Here is an 18,439-nt window from a genome sequence, read left to right as displayed (position 1 = left end):
ACAATAGCATAGCCTAACCCTCTGTACTTTGGTCTATATTGATGCGGGACATAGACAGCCAGCTGATGACCAATCCATTAGTGCAATGGATGGCTGGAAGCATTTGTCTTTGCCTTTGCAATACCACAGAAGCAATGCATGGTCAATGTACAGCAATGACACACCTGTGTGAACAGCCAGGAGACCCCCCCCCCCCCCCCATGTTATGTTACATAGTTACATAGTTAGTACGGTCGAAAAAAGACATATGTCCATCAAGTTCAACCAGGGAATTAAGGGGTAGGGGTGTGGCGCGATATTGGGGAAGGGATGAGATTTTATATTTCTTCATAAGCATTAATCTTATTTTGTCAATTAGGAACATTCAGCACCCACCCGCTATCAAGGCAGCTGCCTATCATGTCATGCCCTACCTGCACAGGTGTGCTGGCTACTCAAATGATCCAATTAAGGAGGCCATTTAGTCAGCAGCAGCAGAAGTCCTGTGCCTGGACGCTCCAACAGGGGCCAGACACAAGCAGAAGCAGAAGCAGCAGAAGCAGCAGCAGCAGCAGCACCACCTTTTGTTTTTTGGCTGCAGCAGCAGCAAGGCCCACAGGGCTGGCTAGCTGGCTAGCCAGCAAGCAGGTAGCAATGAAAGTAGGAATCTTTCTTTTTAACCCTGTAAGGGGGTGGTGCACTGTACCCGAAGATACTGCCATATCGGGTCAATGCATAGGGCGACGGAAGCAAGCTTCGAAATCGGCCCCCGTTCTCAAAAATCCATTTAATATATGGTCCCCAGATAGGGGACGTATCAGATATTAAACTGATAAGAACAGATTTTTTTTTTAACTTGACTACCCTTACGGGGGCAACTTTATTAAAAATTAAATAATGTTAACAAAGTTGTGCAAATATGTCAATAAATACAGTTACATATAAATAACATATTTACAACATATTAAAACATAAAATGGGCACTTGGTGGCTTTACAAGATAGAATTCCATTCTTTTAAAAACCATTTTCTAGATAAAAGCGGAAATCTCTTCTTGTCTAAAAGATAGTACTGGTACATTTCATAAAAACAGATAGATAAAATGTCCTTCACAGATAAAACCTCATGCTTGAACAATAAAATATTCCTGGCCTTCCACAGAGCTGCCTTCACACAGTTTATGATCTTCCATGCAATAGTCTCTTGAGTCCGTGTTGGGCATTCCAGGCAACCATAAAAAACCACTGCAATATTTAAGTCTTTTAGTCCAGTTATCCTTTTTACCAGAGGGAGTATCTTTGTCCATATTTTCTGCGAGTAAAAACAAGTCCATATTAGATGGTGCACGGTCTCCTCTTGTCGGCATCCCTCCCTCGGGCAGGTTGCAGAGTTGGATAATCCTCTTCGGTGCTGGAATGCCCGGCATGGAAGACACTCGTGTGCGCAGCTCCAGGCCAGGTCCTTCTGTGAATTAAAAAGATAATTAATACTCAACATCTTCCAAATATGTATACACTTCTGTTCGTTAAAATTTTTGATGGGAGTCACGGTACTGGTTTCTTTTATTTCCTTTAGTAGTTTTTTGCTATTGCACAGATCCTGAACACTTTTACCTTTAAAATTATATAAGTTTAAAATTTTTCCTAAAATCATGTATTGAGGGGGTAAATTCAAAGAATAAGGGCAACTTAAAACTGTAGAAAACCAGCCGTTCCTCCGCATAAAATAACCAGTATTAAAACGAACAAAATAAGACCAGTAGCTATCTTTAAAAACAGTAGTAAAACACATGCTAAAAAACTTTATTAAAAGGAAAGCTTTAAAATCTGGAAAATCCTTACCGCCCCTGGAGTTCGGTTTTATCACAATTTGTCTCTTTAATTTTTCGCTCTTAGAACTCCAAAAGAAAGTAAAACAAGCTTTTGTTATTTTCTTTAGAACCATTTCGGGGGGTGGGAAAACCAGACTTAAATACAATAAAATAGGTAAAAGCACCATTTTTGTAATTAAAACCTTCCCTTCCATTGTAAGTTCTCGCATGTTCCACATACATATTTTCTTATTTATTTTTTGAGCCACCAAGTCCCAGCTATTAAAACCATTATTAGACTCGTCAAAGGAGACACCTAAAATCTGCACCGACTCAGACACAGGGACGGGCACATCATACAAAGGCATTCCGCCTATGTTTAAAATGTTACTTTTGTTAAAATTGACTTTAAAACCGGAGGCACAATTAAAATATTGAATCTGTTTTAGCGTCTTCTGAAGCGATGGGGTGTCCCTGCAAAACACCGCAACATCGTCCATGTACCCCACTACCTTCGCCTCTAGTCCCCCTCCTCCTGGCAGGGGGACTCCATGGATCTGCTTATCCTTTCGTATTGTACATAAAAGAGGCTCTATTGCGCAAATGAAGAGTAGTGGGGACAAGGGACACCCCTGCTTCACTCCGGAATTTAAAATCACGCCCTGTGTCTTAAAACCATTTACTAAAATTTTACTAGTACAGTTATCATAAAAAGCTCTAAGAGACAATAAAAAGCCATCAGGTATACCCATTTTCTCTAAAACCTTAAAAAGATAAAAATGTGACACCCTGTCGAAAGCTTTTTCAAAATCTATGGATAAAACCGCCAGCTTTCCTTTTCTTAATTTGGTGTCGCTAATTACATCCTTTAAAAGGTTTAGGTTCTCCCATAAACTCCTCCCAGGCACCCCACAGACTTGGTTTGTATGAATTATTTTATGGATTACGTTCTTTAAGCGGTTAGCACACAGTTTCGCCATTATTTTATAGTCGCAGTTCAGAAGGGTGATTGGTCTCCAGTTTTTGAGTTCCGACCGGTCTCCCTTTTTGAATAGCAGGGAGACATCACCCTTCTTCCATGAGCCTGGGAGGATTTTAGACTTAAAGACTTCCGTAAAAAGGGAGAACAAATCTTCTTTTAAAATACCATAAAAAGTAACATAAAATTCAATGGGTATACCATCCGGCCCAGGCACTTTACCTGTTTTAAAACTCTTGACGGTCTCTAAAATCTCCTGCTCTGAAATATTCTGCAATAAAAAAGACTGTGAGACAGGATCTAAAAAATTGGTGATCTCCTTTAACGAGTCATTCATAAAACATTCATCAATGTGTTTTACATTAAAAAGATCCGCATAAAACTCTTGCACCTTTTTTAAAATTCCCTGTACATCATTCACTCCTTCAATGTTTTCTATTAACCTTCTATTTTCATGTATTTTCTTAAAAAAATACCTGGAGCAGGTCTCGTTTTCCTCAAGATGCTGTATTCGAGACCTAAAGATAATTTCTTTTCCTTTCTGCTCCAGGCACTTAGTTATTTCTTTTTTAAGATCATGTACCTCCTTCTCCACCTCCATCCCATGTGCTCTGAATTTGTACAGGGTTTGCAGACGAGTATTTAGGATATTATAAAATTCACGTTTTTCTTTAGCTTTCCTAACCCCAACACGGATAAAAATTCTTTTATTTTTAGTTTCATTTTTTCCCACCAGATACTGGTGGGAGTGTTGGGGTCTTTTACTCGTCTGCATTCCTTGTAAAAGGTGATAAAATCTGATAAAACCTGCGGATCTTCTAAAAGGGACACGTTTAACTTCCAGGCATTCCTACCAGTTCTCCTTTTAAAATCACTTTTAACTTTAAAATACAATAATTTATGGTCAGAAAAAACATTGGTAAAAAGATCACAGTTAAAAGGCAGTACTTGATAAGAACAAAAAATAAAATCTATCCTGGAGCTACAGCTTGCATTGCTCCAGGTAACACCGTCTTCCTCTGGTACGTTAAAATTACATTTTTTAAAAACATCAGTGAGATTAAAATCTAAAATCAAGTTTTTTAACATAAAAGACGTCTTATCATAGTTCCTACTCACTGCGTTCGAAAAACGGCGTTCTCCCCTTAAAATACAATTAAAATCACCTGATAAAACAAGAGGACTAGAATTGTTAATAAAAAGGGGTAAAATCTCCAACATTTTTATTCTTTCATTCTTATCAGGAGAACCATAAAAATTTAAAAACTGCCATTTAATACCATTAATAAAAGCGTTGACCAATAAAATTCTGCCTGGTAAAATTTCGTTAAAACTCTCAATTAAAACGTTCCCTTTAAAAAGTATGGCGACCCCTGCTGATCTGGACTCATTTGATCCAGACCAGACTGATGGACCGTGCACCCAATCATCTTCATATTCTTTATAATTTAATCTGTGCGGGATGCCACATTCCTGCAGGAAAAGGACGGAAGCAGCAAAAACCGACAAGTAATTAAATAGGGCAACCCTTCTTACTCTGGCGCTCACACTTCTCACGTTCAAGGACAGACCGGACAACTCAGCCATGGGAATGTACAAGAAAACGTCTTACACCTCTGATTCCCCCTCCGAAGCCTCATACCCCCCAAAATCTGACTCAACTGTACGCATAGAGGAAGCAGGAGAGGAGGCACCATCACTCAGCCGACCCCCCTCCTCCATCATGATTGAGGCATAGTTGTTCTCGGGCATCCTGGCAATCAGGGCTCCAGACTCATTGGGTTCTTCCACCTCTTGCCCCTCCATAGGGGTCGGGTGTTCACTTAGTTCCGTCTCTGGTACCTCAGAGACGGTCACCCCTGAAACCTCCTCCTGGCAGGGAGGAGGGGGGGTATCCCCTATGGGGACCTGTGGAGGAACGTCACTTGGGTTCCCTGCATCCGCAGGTACTTCCATCGGCTCCCCCTGGACCGCCTCCGAATAGAGTCTTCTGGAGCCCCTCCGCCTTTTAACCTTCACCTCTCCACCCGGATCATCGCTCTCAGGGGGACCCTGAGCCAGAGGTTGCTGAGGAGCGGATTCGGCCGCCGTCCGCTCCTCTCTTAACCCAGCATGCTCCTGGGGGCCAGTTTTTCCACCACTTGCACGTTTTTTGGCCATCCTCTGCTCTTTAGGGTCCCCTCCTTTTGCCTGAGGGGGGTCTTTCTCCTTCTCCATCTCACCGCTTACCTCTTGTGGGGGGGTAATCACTGGCTCTGCTTGCCTCGGCTGGTGTCCCGGTTGCTGTCCTTGCTGCCTCCAGGGTTGCCACTGCTGCTCCGTCCTATGTCTGTGGGGACAAGAGGAGAAAAGGTGACCGAATTGTTGACAGAAATTGCACCTCCCTCCTCTTGTGCATTTTTCTGTCTCGTGCTGTGTGCTACCACATTTTTTGCATGTACTTTCACAGTTTTCTTTTGTGTGTCCATATCTGTGACACTTCCTGCAGTAGCTTGGCATCCCCGCATAAAAGAGGTCGCCACACATATTATTTATTTTAAAACGAGCTGGTGGTAGTTGTATTCCCCCTGGCAATCTGTCATCTTTTTTGCATGTAACCTGAAATCTCCACTTAGATGTCCAGATGCCACAGCTGTTCATGATTTTTCCTCTGCACTCAACCTTACTAAAATAGACTTGTAAAAACAACTCAACATCGTGTAGGTTGGCGAAAGGGGAATACATCTTTACTACCACCAGCTTAATATCGTCTAGAACGTGCTCAATAATTCGGACACCCTGAAGCTTTTTGTCTTTACTCGCAGCAGCTCTGGTAACAAAATCTCTGTGGATGCCATTTTGTGTGAACGTCACATCAAAAATTTTACGCTTCGGGTAGTCCTGGATTGCCAATATCTCGCCCTTCTGTATTCCGAAAACTCCTCCGAGCACGTCCTCTACTACGAATTTCAAATCGTCCGCCCTTTTGGTATCATCCGTGAGAATGACTCTCACGGTGTTTTTGATCCTTGCGTATGCCGGCACAGAACCTGGATCCGGATCATCATCCATGGTTCTAACCTCTCTCCACCCGAAGGTCTTGAGAGGCGATCGCTACTCGTTACCCTGGGACTAGGCCCTCTCCCCAATAGCAACAAGTGGGTGAAGCCCAGGCAATAAACCTGGGCGATCCCACAAGGCCGAGGAGAGGGGTACCCGAGTACCTTCTGACCAGATCTCCTGTATTACTACACTTGATCTTAGCCAAAAGGCCGAGAAGCGATAACCGTGAAAGGGGCGGGCCCAACAAGGTCCCCTTCATGGGCACTATCACTGCTTGCTGTCAGGGAGGCTGCCAGACAATTTTCCATGCACACTCTGGGCTGGGGGGCAGTCAACCACCAGTACACACAGCAGAACCTAAACCCATACCATTATTGCTAAGCAGCAAGACAGGGGCCCATTGCACTCCCACGGGGCCTTTTTAAATGCAATCCATAACCCGGATTTGCCAGGAACCCTTCTTACTCCTCCTACTTGCATGTGACACTGGGCTTAGGATCTGCATAGGAAACACACACACAAGCACACACCTACCTTTGTTGCCTGCAGATGCCTCCTTGGCTGTCCCCAAACGGTATCAAACCAACACCCACGGGAAGCTGTAAGCATAGAGGACATGCCTGCACCCCATTGGACTTACCTGTGTGGGTTAAATCCGGGTTATTTGACAACCTATGGCGGTGATGGTTCTGCTCAGGCAGAGCAGTGCTGATGCTCCTCATAAAGCTGTCGCTGCTGTGAAGGTTCTAGGTGACATCACAAATCCCTATGGTTACATACACAACAAAGCTGGGTTGTTGTTGTTTACACTCTGCAAGGCCTGTGGAAGTGAGTGACATCATAGCACTGTAGTTCTGAGGGTTCAAGATGGATGCAACAATCTCCTGTTGCTTCTATGAAGGCCGTAATAGACGACATCACCAAACAGCTCCATAGTCACATACACAGCAAAGGAGAGATGTTGTTTACACCTAGTGATGTCAGTGGTATTGAGTGACATCACAGCACAGTGCTAAGGCTCCTGGGCCTGGACACAGCAGCGGCTGCAATATCTCAACGGAGAATACGTTTATATCTATGTGTGTGTGTGCGCATATATATATATATATATATATATATATATATATATATATTTCTCCACCGAAATCACTTTTAAACCCATTTCCACCTTTTTTTCCCTTCTCTTCCTCTTACTTTTTTTTCACGTTTTTTTACGTTTTTCTCCTTTTCGCCTCTTTTCTGGGCGTATTATTCTTCTTTTTCTTCTTTTTTTTCGTCTAATGCATACCCCATCAGTGCAGCAATGCTTATTCAATACCGCCAGCAGATGGAGACACTGGGGGATAATTTTCTAAGGATTTATACTGATTTTTCCTGTCTGAATTTGTCGCACAGAAAGTTGCAGGCCAAATATGTGTGACATTTCTGCGACTTTAGCTTCTAGAGCATTTTTACAACATTATACATAGGTGCTGAATACATAAAAAGCGACTGTTCAGCGACAGACAAGTCGCATCGGCTGAAAGTAGGCCAGAATGTCAGTCCATGTTGGAGCAGGTTTAGATACAGTCTAAAGCATAGATCTCAAAGTCTGTGCACAGAATTTAGCAAGGGCCTCGCACCTTCTGATGCATCAGGTAGGTGCACAATAGCATAGCCTAACCCTCTGTACTTTGGTCTATATTGATGCGGGACATAGACAGCCAGCTGATGACCAATCCATTAGTGCAATGGATGGCTGGAAGCATTTGTCTTTGCCTTTGCAATACCACAGAAGCAATGCATGGTCAATGTACAGCAATGACACACCTGTGTGAACAGCCAGGAGACCCCCCCCCCCCCCATGTTATGTTACATAGTTACATAGTTAGTACGGTCGAAAAAAGACATATGTCCATCAAGTTCAACCAGGGAATTAAGGGGTAGGGGTGTGGCGCGATATTGGGGAAGGGATGAGATTTTATATTTCTTCATAAGCATTAATCTTATTTTGTCAATTAGGAACATTCAGCACCCACCCGCTATCAAGGCAGCTGCCTATCATGTCATGCCCTACCTGCACAGGTGTGCTGGCTACTCAAATGATCCAATTAAGGAGGCCATTTAGTCAGCAGCAGCAGAAGTCCTGTGCCTGGACGCTCCAACAGGGGCCAGACACAAGCAGAAGCAGAAGCAGCAGAAGCAGCAGCAGCACCACCTTTTGTTTTTTGGCTGCAGCAGCAGCAAGGCCCACAGGGCTGGCTAGCTGGCTAGCCAGCAAGCAGGTAGCAATGAAAGTAGGAATCTTTCTTTTTAACCCTGTAAGGGGGTGGTGCACTGTACCCGAAGATACTGCCATATCGGGTCAATGCATAGGGCGACGGAAGCAAGCTTCGAAATCGGCCCCCGTTCTCAAAAATCCATTTAATATATGGTCCCCAGATAGGGGACGTATCAGATATTAAACTGATAAGAACAGATACTACACTTGATCTTAGCCAAAAGGCCGAGAAGCGATAACCGTGAAAGGGGCGGGCCCAACAAGGTCCCCTTCATGGGCACTATCACTGCTTGCTGTCAGGGAGGCTGCCAGACAATTTTGCATGCACACTCTGGGCTGGGGGGCAGTCAACCACCAGTACACACAGCAGAACCTAAACCCATACCATTATTGCTAAGCAGCAAGACAGGGGCCCATTGCACTCCCACGGGGCCTTTTTAAATGCAATCCATAACCCGGATTTGCCAGGAACCCTTCTTACTCCTCCTACTTGCATGTGACACTGGGCTTAGGATCTGCATAGGAAACACACACACAAGCACACACCTACCTTTGTTGCCTGCAGATGCCTCCTTGGCTGTCCCCAAACGGTATCAAACCAACACCCACGGGAAGCTGTAAGCATAGAGGACATGCCTGCACCCCATTGGACTTACCTGTGTGGGTTAAATCCGGGTTATTTGACAACCTATGGCGGTGATGGTTCTGCTCAGGCAGAGCAGTGCTGATGCTCCTCATAAAGCTGTCGCTGCTGTGAAGGTTCTAGGTGACATCACAAATCCCTATGGTTACATACACAACAAAGCTGGGTTGTTGTTGTTTACACTCTGCAAGGCCTGTGGAAGTGAGTGACATCATAGCACTGTAGTTCTGAGGGTTCAAGATGGATGCAACAATCTCCTGTTGCTTCTATGAAGGCCGTAATAGACGACATCACCAAACAGCTCCATAGTCACATACACAGCAAAGGAGAGATGTTGTTTACACCTAGTGATGTCAGTGGTATTGAGTGACATCACAGCACAGTGCTAAGGCTCCTGGGCCTGGACACAGCAGCGGCTGCAATATCTTAACGGAGAATACGTTTATATCTATGTGTGTGTGTGCGCATATATATATATATATATATATATATATATATATATATATATATTTCTCCGCCGAAATCACTTTTAAACCCATTTCCACCTTTTTTTCCCTTCTCTTCCTCTTACTTTTTTTTCACGTTTTTTTACGTTTTTCTCCTTTTCGCCTCTTTTCTGGGCGTATTATTCTTCTTTTTCTTCTTTTTTTTCGTCTAATGCATACCCCATCAGTGCAGCAATGCTTATTCAATACCGCCAGCAGATGGAGACACTGGGGGATAATTTTCTAAGGATTTATACTGATTTTTCCTGTCTGAATTTGTCGCACAGAAAGTTGCAGGCCAAATATGTGTGACATTTCTGCGACTTTAGCTTCTAGAGCATTTTTACAACATTATACATAGGTGCTGAATACATAAAAAGCGACTGTTCAGCGACAGACAAGTCGCATCGGCTGAAAGTAGGCCAGAATGTCAGTCCATGTTGGAGCAGGTTTAGATACAGTCTAAAGCATAGATCTCAAAGTCTGTGCACAGAATTTAGCAAGGGCCTCGCACCTTCTGATGCATCAGGTAGGTGCACAATAGCATAGCCTAACCCTCTGTACTTTGGTCTATATTGATGCGGGACATAGACAGCCAGCTGATGACCAATCCATTAGTGCAATGGATGGCTGGAAGCATTTGTCTTTGCCTTTGCAATACCACAGAAGCAATGCATGGTCAATGTACAGCAATGACACACCTGTGTGAACAGCCAGGAGACCCCCCCCCCCCCCCCATGTTATGTTACATAGTTACATAGTTAGTACGGTCGAAAAAAGACATATGTCCATCAAGTTCAACCAGGGAATTAAGGGGTAGGGGTGTGGCGCGATATTGGGGAAGGGATGAGATTTTATATTTCTTCATAAGCATTAATCTTATTTTGTCAATTAGGAACATTCAGCACCCACCCGCTATCAAGGCAGCTGCCTATCATGTCATGCCCTACCTGCACAGGTGTGCTGGCTACTCAAATGATCCAATTAAGGAGGCCATTTAGTCAGCAGCAGCAGAAGTCCTGTGCCTGGACGCTCCAACAGGGGCCAGACACAAGCAGAAGCAGAAGCAGCAGCAGCACCACCTTTTGTTTTTTGGCTGCAGCAGCAGCAAGGCCCACAGGGCTGGCTAGCTGGCTAGCCAGCAAGCAGGTAGCAATGAAAGTAGGAATCTTTCTTTTTAACCCTGTAAGGGGGTGGTGCACTGTACCCGAAGATACTGCCATATCGGGTCAATGCATAGGGCGACGGAAGCAAGCTTCGAAATCGGCCCCCGTTCTCAAAAATCCATTTAATATATGGTCCCCAGATAGGGGACGTATCAGATATTAAACTGATAAGAACAGATACTACACTTGATCTTAGCCAAAAGGCCGAGAAGCGATAACCGTGAAAGGGGCGGGCCCAACAAGGTCCCCTTCATGGGCACTATCACTGCTTGCTGTCAGGGAGGCTGCCAGACAATTTTCCATGCACACTCTGGGCTGGGGGGCAGTCAACCACCAGTACACACAGCAGAACCTAAACCCATACCATTATTGCTAAGCAGCAAGACAGGGGCCCATTGCACTCCCACGGGGCCTTTTTAAATGCAATCCATAACCCGGATTTGCCAGGAACCCTTCTTACTCCTCCTACTTGTATGTGACACTGGGCTTAGGATCTGCATAGGAAACACACACACAAGCACACACCTACCTTTGTTGCCTGCAGATGCCTCCTTGGCTGTCCCCAAACGGTATCAAACCAACACCCACGGGAAGCTGTAAGCATAGAGGACATGCCTGCACCCCATTGGACTTACCTGTGTGGGTTAAATCCGGGTTATTTGACAACCTATGGCGGTGATGGTTCTGCTCAGGCAGAGCAGTGCTGATGCTCCTCATAAAGCTGTCGCTGCTGTGAAGGTTCTAGGTGACATCACAAATCCCTATGGTTACATACACAACAAAGCTGGGTTGTTGTTGTTTACACTCTGCAAGGCCTGTGGAAGTGAGTGACATCATAGCACTGTAGTTCTGAGGGTTCAAGATGGATGCAACAATCTCCTGTTGCTTCTATGAAGGCCGTAATAGACGACATCACCAAACAGCTCCATAGTCACATACACAGCAAAGGAGAGATGTTGTTTACACCTAGTGATGTCAGTGGTATTGAGTGACATCACAGCACAGTGCTAAGGCTCCTGGGCCTGGACACAGCAGCGGCTGCAATATCTCAACGGAGAATACGTTTATATCTATGTGTGTGTGTGCGCATATATATATATATATATATATATATATATATATATATATATATTTCTCCGCCGAAATCACTTTTAAACCCATTTCCACCTTTTTTTCCCTTCTCTTCCTCTTACTTTTTTTTCACGTTTTTTTACGTTTTTCTCCTTTTCGCCTCTTTTCTGGGCGTATTATTCTTCTTTTTCTTCTTTTTTTCCGTCTAATGCATACCCCATCAGTGCAGCAATGCTTATTCAATACCGCCAGCAGATGGAGACACTGGGGGATAATTTTCTAAGGATTTATACTGATTTTTCCTGTCTGAATTTGTCGCACAGAAAGTTGCAGGCCAAATATGTGTGACATTTCTGCGACTTTAGCTTCTAGAGCATTTTTACAACATTATACATAGGTGCTGAATACATAAAAAGCGACTGTTCAGCGACAGACAAGTCGCATCGGCTGAAAGTAGGCCAGAATGTCAGTCCATGTTGGAGCAGGTTTAGATACAGTCTAAAGCATAGATCTCAAAGTCTGTGCACAGAATTTAGCAAGGGCCTCGCACCTTCTGATGCATCAGGTAGGTGCACAATAGCATAGCCTAACCCTCTGTACTTTGGTCTATATTGATGCGGGACATAGACAGCCAGCTGATGACCAATCCATTAGTGCAATGGATGGCTGGAAGCATTTGTCTTTGCCTTTGCAATACCACAGAAGCAATGCATGGTCAATGTACAGCAATGACACACCTGTGTGAACAGCCAGGAGACCCCCCCCCCCCCCATGTTATGTTACATAGTTACATAGTTAGTACGGTCGAAAAAAGACATATGTCCATCAAGTTCAACCAGGGAATTAAGGGGTAGGGGTGTGGCGCGATATTGGGGAAGGGATGAGATTTTATATTTCTTCATAAGCATTAATCTTATTTTGTCAATTAGGAACATTCAGCACCCACCCGCTATCAAGGCAGCTGCCTATCATGTCATGCCCTACCTGCACAGGTGTGCTGGCTACTCAAATGATCCAATTAAGGAGGCCATTTAGTCAGCAGCAGCAGAAGTCCTGTGCCTGGACGCTCCAACAGGGGCCAGACACAAGCAGAAGCAGAAGCAGCAGAAGCAGCAGAAGCAGCAGCAGCACCACCTTTTGTTTTTTGGCTGCAGCAGCAGCAAGGCCCACAGGGCTGGCTAGCTGGCTAGCCAGCAAGCAGGTAGCAATGAAAGTAGGAATCTTTCTTTTTAACCCTGTAAGGGGGTGGTGCACTGTACCCGAAGATACTGCCATATCGGGTCAATGCATAGGGCGACGGAAGCAAGCTTCGAAATCGGCCCCCGTTCTCAAAAATCCATTTAATATATGGTCCCCAGATAGGGGACGTATCAGATATTAAACTGATAAGAACAGATACTACACTTGATCTTAGCCAAAAGGCCGAGAAGCGATAACCGTGAAAGGGGCGGGCCCAACAAGGTCCCCTTCATGGGCACTATCACTGCTTGCTGTCAGGGAGGCTGCCAGACAATTTTCCATGCACACTCTGGGCTGGGGGGCAGTCAACCACCAGTACACACAGCAGAACCTAAACCCATACCATTATTGCTAAGCAGCAAGACAGGGGCCCATTGCACTCCCACGGGGCCTTTTTAAATGCAATCCATAACCCGGATTTGCCAGGAACCCTTCTTACTCCTCCTACTTGCATGTGACACTGGGCTTAGGATCTGCATAGGAAACACACACACAAGCACACACCTACCTTTGTTGCCTGCAGATGCCTCCTTGGCTGTCCCCAAACGGTATCAAACCAACACCCACGGGAAGCTGTAAGCATAGAGGACATGCCTGCACCCCATTGGACTTACCTGTGTGGGTTAAATCCGGGTTATTTGACAACCTATGGCGGTGATGGTTCTGCTCAGGCAGAGCAGTGCTGATGCTCCTCATAAAGCTGTCGCTGCTGTGAAGGTTCTAGGTGACATCACAAATCCCTATGGTTACATACACAACAAAGCTGGGTTGTTGTTGTTTACACTCTGCAAGGCCTGTGGAAGTGAGTGACATCATAGCACTGTAGTTCTGAGGGTTCAAGATGGATGCAACAATCTCCTGTTGCTTCTATGAAGGCCGTAATAGACGACATCACCAAACAGCTCCATAGTCACATACACAGCAAAGGAGAGATGTTGTTTACACCTAGTGATGTCAGTGGTATTGAGTGACATCACAGCACAGTGCTAAGGCTCCTGGGCCTGGACACAGCAGCGGCTGCAATATCTTAACGGAGAATACGTTTATATCTATGTGTGTGTGTGCGCATATATATATATATATATATATATATATATATATATATATATTTCTCCGCCGAAATCACTTTTAAACCCATTTCCACCTTTTTTTCCCTTCTCTTCCTCTTACTTTTTTTTCACGTTTTTTTACGTTTTTCTCCTTTTCGCCTCTTTTCTGGGCGTATTATTCTTCTTTTTCTTCTTTTTTTTCGTCTAATGCATACCCCATCAGTGCAGCAATGCTTATTCAATACCGCCAGCAGATGGAGACACTGGGGGATAATTTTCTAAGGATTTATACTGATTTTTCCTGTCTGAATTTGTCGCACAGAAAGTTGCAGGCCAAATATGTGTGACATTTCTGCGACTTTAGCTTCTAGAGCATTTTTACAACATTATACATAGGTGCTGAATACATAAAAAGCGACTGTTCAGCGACAGACAAGTCGCATCGGCTGAAAGTAGGCCAGAATGTCAGTCCATGTTGGAGCAGGTTTAGATACAGTCTAAAGCATAGATCTCAAAGTCTGTGCACAGAATTTAGCAAGGGCCTCGCACCTTCTGATGCATCAGGTAGGTGCACAATAGCATAGCCTAACCCTCTGTACTTTGGTCTATATTGATGCGGGACATAGACAGCCAGCTGATGACCAATCCATTAGTGCAATGGATGGCTGGAAGCATTTGTCTTTGCCTTTGCAATACCACAGAAGCAATGCATGGTCAATGTACAGCAATGACACACCTGTGTGAACAGCCAGGAGACCCCCCCCCCCCCCCATGTTATGTTACATAGTTACATAGTTAGTACGGTCGAAAAAAGACATATGTCCATCAAGTTCAACCAGGGAATTAAGGGGTAGGGGTGTGGCGCGATATTGGGGAAGGGATGAGATTTTATATTTCTTCATAAGCATTAATCTTATTTTGTCAATTAGGAACATTCAGCACCCACCCGCTATCAAGGCAGCTGCCTATCATGTCATGCCCTACCTGCACAGGTGTGCTGGCTACTCAAATGATCCAATTAAGGAGGCCATTTAGTCAGCAGCAGCAGAAGTCCTGTGCCTGGACGCTCCAACAGGGGCCAGACACAAGCAGAAGCAGAAGCAGCAGCAGCACCACCTTTTGTTTTTTGGCTGCAGCAGCAGCAAGGCCCACAGGGCTGGCTAGCTGGCTAGCCAGCAAGCAGGTAGCAATGAAAGTAGGAATCTTTCTTTTTAACCCTGTAAGGGGGTGGTGCACTGTACCCGAAGATACTGCCATATCGGGTCAATGCATAGGGCGACGGAAGCAAGCTTCGAAATCGGCCCCCGTTCTCAAAAATCCATTTAATATATGGTCCCCAGATAGGGGACGTATCAGATATTAAACTGATAAGAACAGATACTACACTTGATCTTAGCCAAAAGGCCGAGAAGCGATAACCGTGAAAGGGGCGGGCCCAACAAGGTCCCCTTCATGGGCACTATCACTGCTTGCTGTCAGGGAGGCTGCCAGACAATTTTCCATGCACACTCTGGGCTGGGGGGCAGTCAACCACCAGTACACACAGCAGAACCTAAACCCATACCATTATTGCTAAGCAGCAAGACAGGGGCCCATTGCACTCCCACGGGGCCTTTTTAAATGCAATCCATAACCCGGATTTGCCAGGAACCCTTCTTACTCCTCCTACTTGCATGTGACACTGGGCTTAGGATCTGCATAGGAAACACACACACAAGCACACACCTACCTTTGTTGCCTGCAGATGCCTCCTTGGCTGTCCCCAAACGGTATCAAACCAACACCCACGGGAAGCTGTAAGCATAGAGGACATGCCTGCACCCCATTGGACTTACCTGTGTGGGTTAAATCCGGGTTATTTGACAACCTATGGCGGTGATGGTTCTGCTCAGGCAGAGCAGTGCTGATGCTCCTCATAAAGCTGTCGCTGCTGTGAAGGTTCTAGGTGACATCACAAATCCCTATGGTTACATACACAACAAAGCTGGGTTGTTGTTGTTTACACTCTGCAAGGCCTGTGGAAGTGAGTGACATCATAGCACTGTAGTTCTGAGGGTTCTAGATGGATGCAACAATCTCCTGTTGCTTCTATGAAGGCCATAATAGACGACATCACCAAACAGCTCCATAGTCACATACACAGCAAAGGAGAGATGTTGTTTACACCTAGTGATGTCAGTGGTATTGAGTGACATCACAGCACAGTGCTAAGGCTCCTGGGCCTGGACACAGCAGCGGCTGCAATATCTCAACGGAGAATACGTTTATATCTATGTGTGTGTGTGCGCATATATATATATATATATATATATATATATATATATATATATATATTTCTCCGCCGAAATCACTTTTAAACCCATTTCCACCTTTTTTTCCCTTCTCTTCCTCTTACTTTTTTTTCACGTTTTTTTACGTTTTTCTCCTTTTCGCCTCTTTTCTGGGCGTATTATTCTTCTTTTTCTTCTTTTTTTTCGTCTAATGCATACCCCATCAGTGCAGCAATGCTTATTCAATACCGCCAGCAGATGGAGACACTGGGGGATAATTTTCTAAGGATTTATACTGATTTTTCCTGTCTGAATTTGTCGCACAGAAAGTTGCAGGCCAAATATGTGTGACATTTCTGCGACTTTAGCTTCTAGAGCATTTTTACAACATTATACATAGGTGCTGAATACATAAAAAGCGACTGTTCAGCGACAGACAAGTCGCATCGGCTGAAAGTAGGCCAGAATGTCAGTCCATGTTGGAGCAGGTTTAGATACAGTCTAAAGCATAGATCTCAAAGTCTGTGCACAGAATTTAGCAAGGGCCTCGCACCTTCTGATGCATCAGGTAGGTGCACAATAGCATAGCCTAACCCTCTGTACTTTGGTCTATATTGATGCGGGACATAGACAGCCAGCTGATGACCAATCCATTAGTGCAATGGATGGCTGGAAGCATTTGTCTTTGCCTTTGCAATACCACAGAAGCAATGCATGGTCAATGTACAGCAATGACACACCTGTGTGAACAGCCAGGAGACCCCCCCCCCCCCATGTTATGTTACATAGTTACATAGTTAGTACGGTCGAAAAAAGACATATGTCCATCAAGTTCAACCAGGGAATTAAGGGGTAGGGGTGTGGCGCGATATTGGGGAAGGGATGAGATTTTACATTTCTTCATAAGCATTAATCTTATTTTGTCAATTAGGAACATTCAGCACCCACCCGCTATCAAGGCAGCTGCCTATCATGTCATGCCCTACCTGCACAGGTGTGCTGGCTACTCAAATGATCCAATTAAGGAGGCCATTTAGTCAGCAGCAGCAGAAGTCCTGTGCCTGGACGCTCCAACAGGGGCCAGACACAAGCAGAAGCAGAAGCAGCAGAAGCAGCAGCAGCACCACCTTTTGTTTTTTGGCTGCAGCAGCAGCAAGGCCCACAGGGCTGGCTAGCTGGCTAGCCAGCAAGCAGGTAGCAATGAAAGTAGGAATCTTTCTTTTTAACCCTGTAAGGGGGTGGTGCACTGTACCCGAAGATACTGCCATATCGGGTGAATGCATAGGGCGACGGAAGCAAGCTTCGAAATCGGCCCCCGTTCTCAAAAATCCATTTAATATATGGTCCCCAGATAGGGGACGTATCAGATATTAAACTGATAAGAACAGATACTACACTTGATCTTAGCCAAAAGGCCGAGAAGCGATAACCGTGAAAGGGGCGGGCCCAACAAGGTCCCCTTCATGGGCACTATCACTGCTTGCTGTCAGGGAGGCTGCCAGACAATTTTCCATGCACACTCTGGGCTGGGGGGCAGTCAACCACCAGTACACACAGCAGAACCTAAACCCATACCATTATTGCTAAGCAGCAAGACAGGGGCCCATTGCACTCCCACGGGGCCTTTTTAAATGCAATCCATAACCCGGATTTGCCAGGAACCCTTCTTACTCCTCCTACTTGCATGTGACACTGGGCTTAGGATCTGCATAGGAAACACACACACAAGCACACACCTACCTTTGTTGCCTGCAGATGCCTCCTTGGCTGTCCCCAAACGGTATCAAACCAACACCCACGGGAAGCTGTAAGCATAGAGGACATGCCTGCACCCCATTGGACTTACCTGTGTGGGTTAAATCCGGGTTATTTGACAACCTATGGCGGTGATGGTTCTGCTCAGGCAGAGCAGTGCTGATGCTCCTCATAAAGCTGTCGCTGCTGTGAAGGTTCTAGGTGACATCACAAATCCCTATGGTTACATACACAACAAAGCTGGGTTGTTGTTGTTTACACTCTGCAAGGCCTGTGGAAGTGAGTGACATCATAGCACTGTAGTTCTGAGGGTTCAAGATGGATGCAACAATCTCCTGTTGCTTCTATGAAGGCCGTAATAGACGACATCACCAAACAGCTCCATAGTCACATACACAGCAAAGGAGAGATGTTGTTTACACCTAGTGATGTCAGTGGTATTGAGTGACATCACAGCACAGTGCTAAGGCTCCTGGGCCTGGACACAGCAGCGGCTGCAATATCTCAACGGAGAATACGTTTATATCTATGTGTGTGTGTGCGCATATATATATATATATATATATATATATATATATATATTTCTCCGCCGAAATCACTTTTAAACCCATTTCCACCTTTTTTTCCCTTCTCTTCCTCTTACTTTTTTTTCACGTTTTTTTACGTTTTTCTCCTTTTCGCCTCTTTTCTG

At 44.9% G+C, this 18,439-nt stretch overlaps 5 non-coding genes and 2 pseudogenes across 5 annotated transcripts; all 7 read right to left on the bottom strand.

Moving 5' to 3' along the window:
* Positions 1–669: 669 nt before the first annotated feature.
* On the bottom strand, positions 670–873 carry LOC130343565 (U2 spliceosomal RNA; annotated as a pseudogene).
* Positions 874–5,898: 5,025 nt separating this feature from the next.
* LOC130343578 (U2 spliceosomal RNA) lies at positions 5,899–6,031 on the bottom strand (annotated as a pseudogene).
* Positions 6,032–8,116: 2,085 nt separating this feature from the next.
* Positions 8,117–8,307, bottom strand: LOC130343619 (U2 spliceosomal RNA). Its single transcript, XR_008882903.1, has one exon. It is a non-coding gene; the product is annotated as a U2 spliceosomal RNA (small nuclear RNA).
* A 2,082-nt stretch (positions 8,308–10,389) lies between these two features.
* On the bottom strand, positions 10,390–10,580 carry LOC130343617 (U2 spliceosomal RNA). The gene has a single exon (XR_008882902.1). It is a non-coding gene; the product is annotated as a U2 spliceosomal RNA (small nuclear RNA).
* Positions 10,581–12,678: 2,098 nt separating this feature from the next.
* On the bottom strand, positions 12,679–12,869 carry LOC130343616 (U2 spliceosomal RNA). The gene has a single exon (XR_008882901.1). It is a non-coding gene; the product is annotated as a U2 spliceosomal RNA (small nuclear RNA).
* A 2,079-nt stretch (positions 12,870–14,948) lies between these two features.
* LOC130343615 (U2 spliceosomal RNA) lies at positions 14,949–15,139 on the bottom strand. Its single transcript, XR_008882900.1, has one exon. It is a non-coding gene; the product is annotated as a U2 spliceosomal RNA (small nuclear RNA).
* A 2,090-nt stretch (positions 15,140–17,229) lies between these two features.
* On the bottom strand, positions 17,230–17,420 carry LOC130343559 (U2 spliceosomal RNA). Its single transcript, XR_008882858.1, has one exon. It is a non-coding gene; the product is annotated as a U2 spliceosomal RNA (small nuclear RNA).
* Positions 17,421–18,439: the final 1,019 nt, after the last annotated feature.

This window comes from Hyla sarda, unplaced genomic scaffold, assembly GCF_029499605.1.
Source record: "Hyla sarda isolate aHylSar1 unplaced genomic scaffold, aHylSar1.hap1 scaffold_687, whole genome shotgun sequence".
Classification (NCBI taxonomy): Eukaryota; Metazoa; Chordata; class Amphibia; order Anura; family Hylidae; genus Hyla; species Hyla sarda.
Note: the sequence above shows the minus strand (reverse complement) of the source record. Positions and strands in the feature narration are given on the sequence as shown.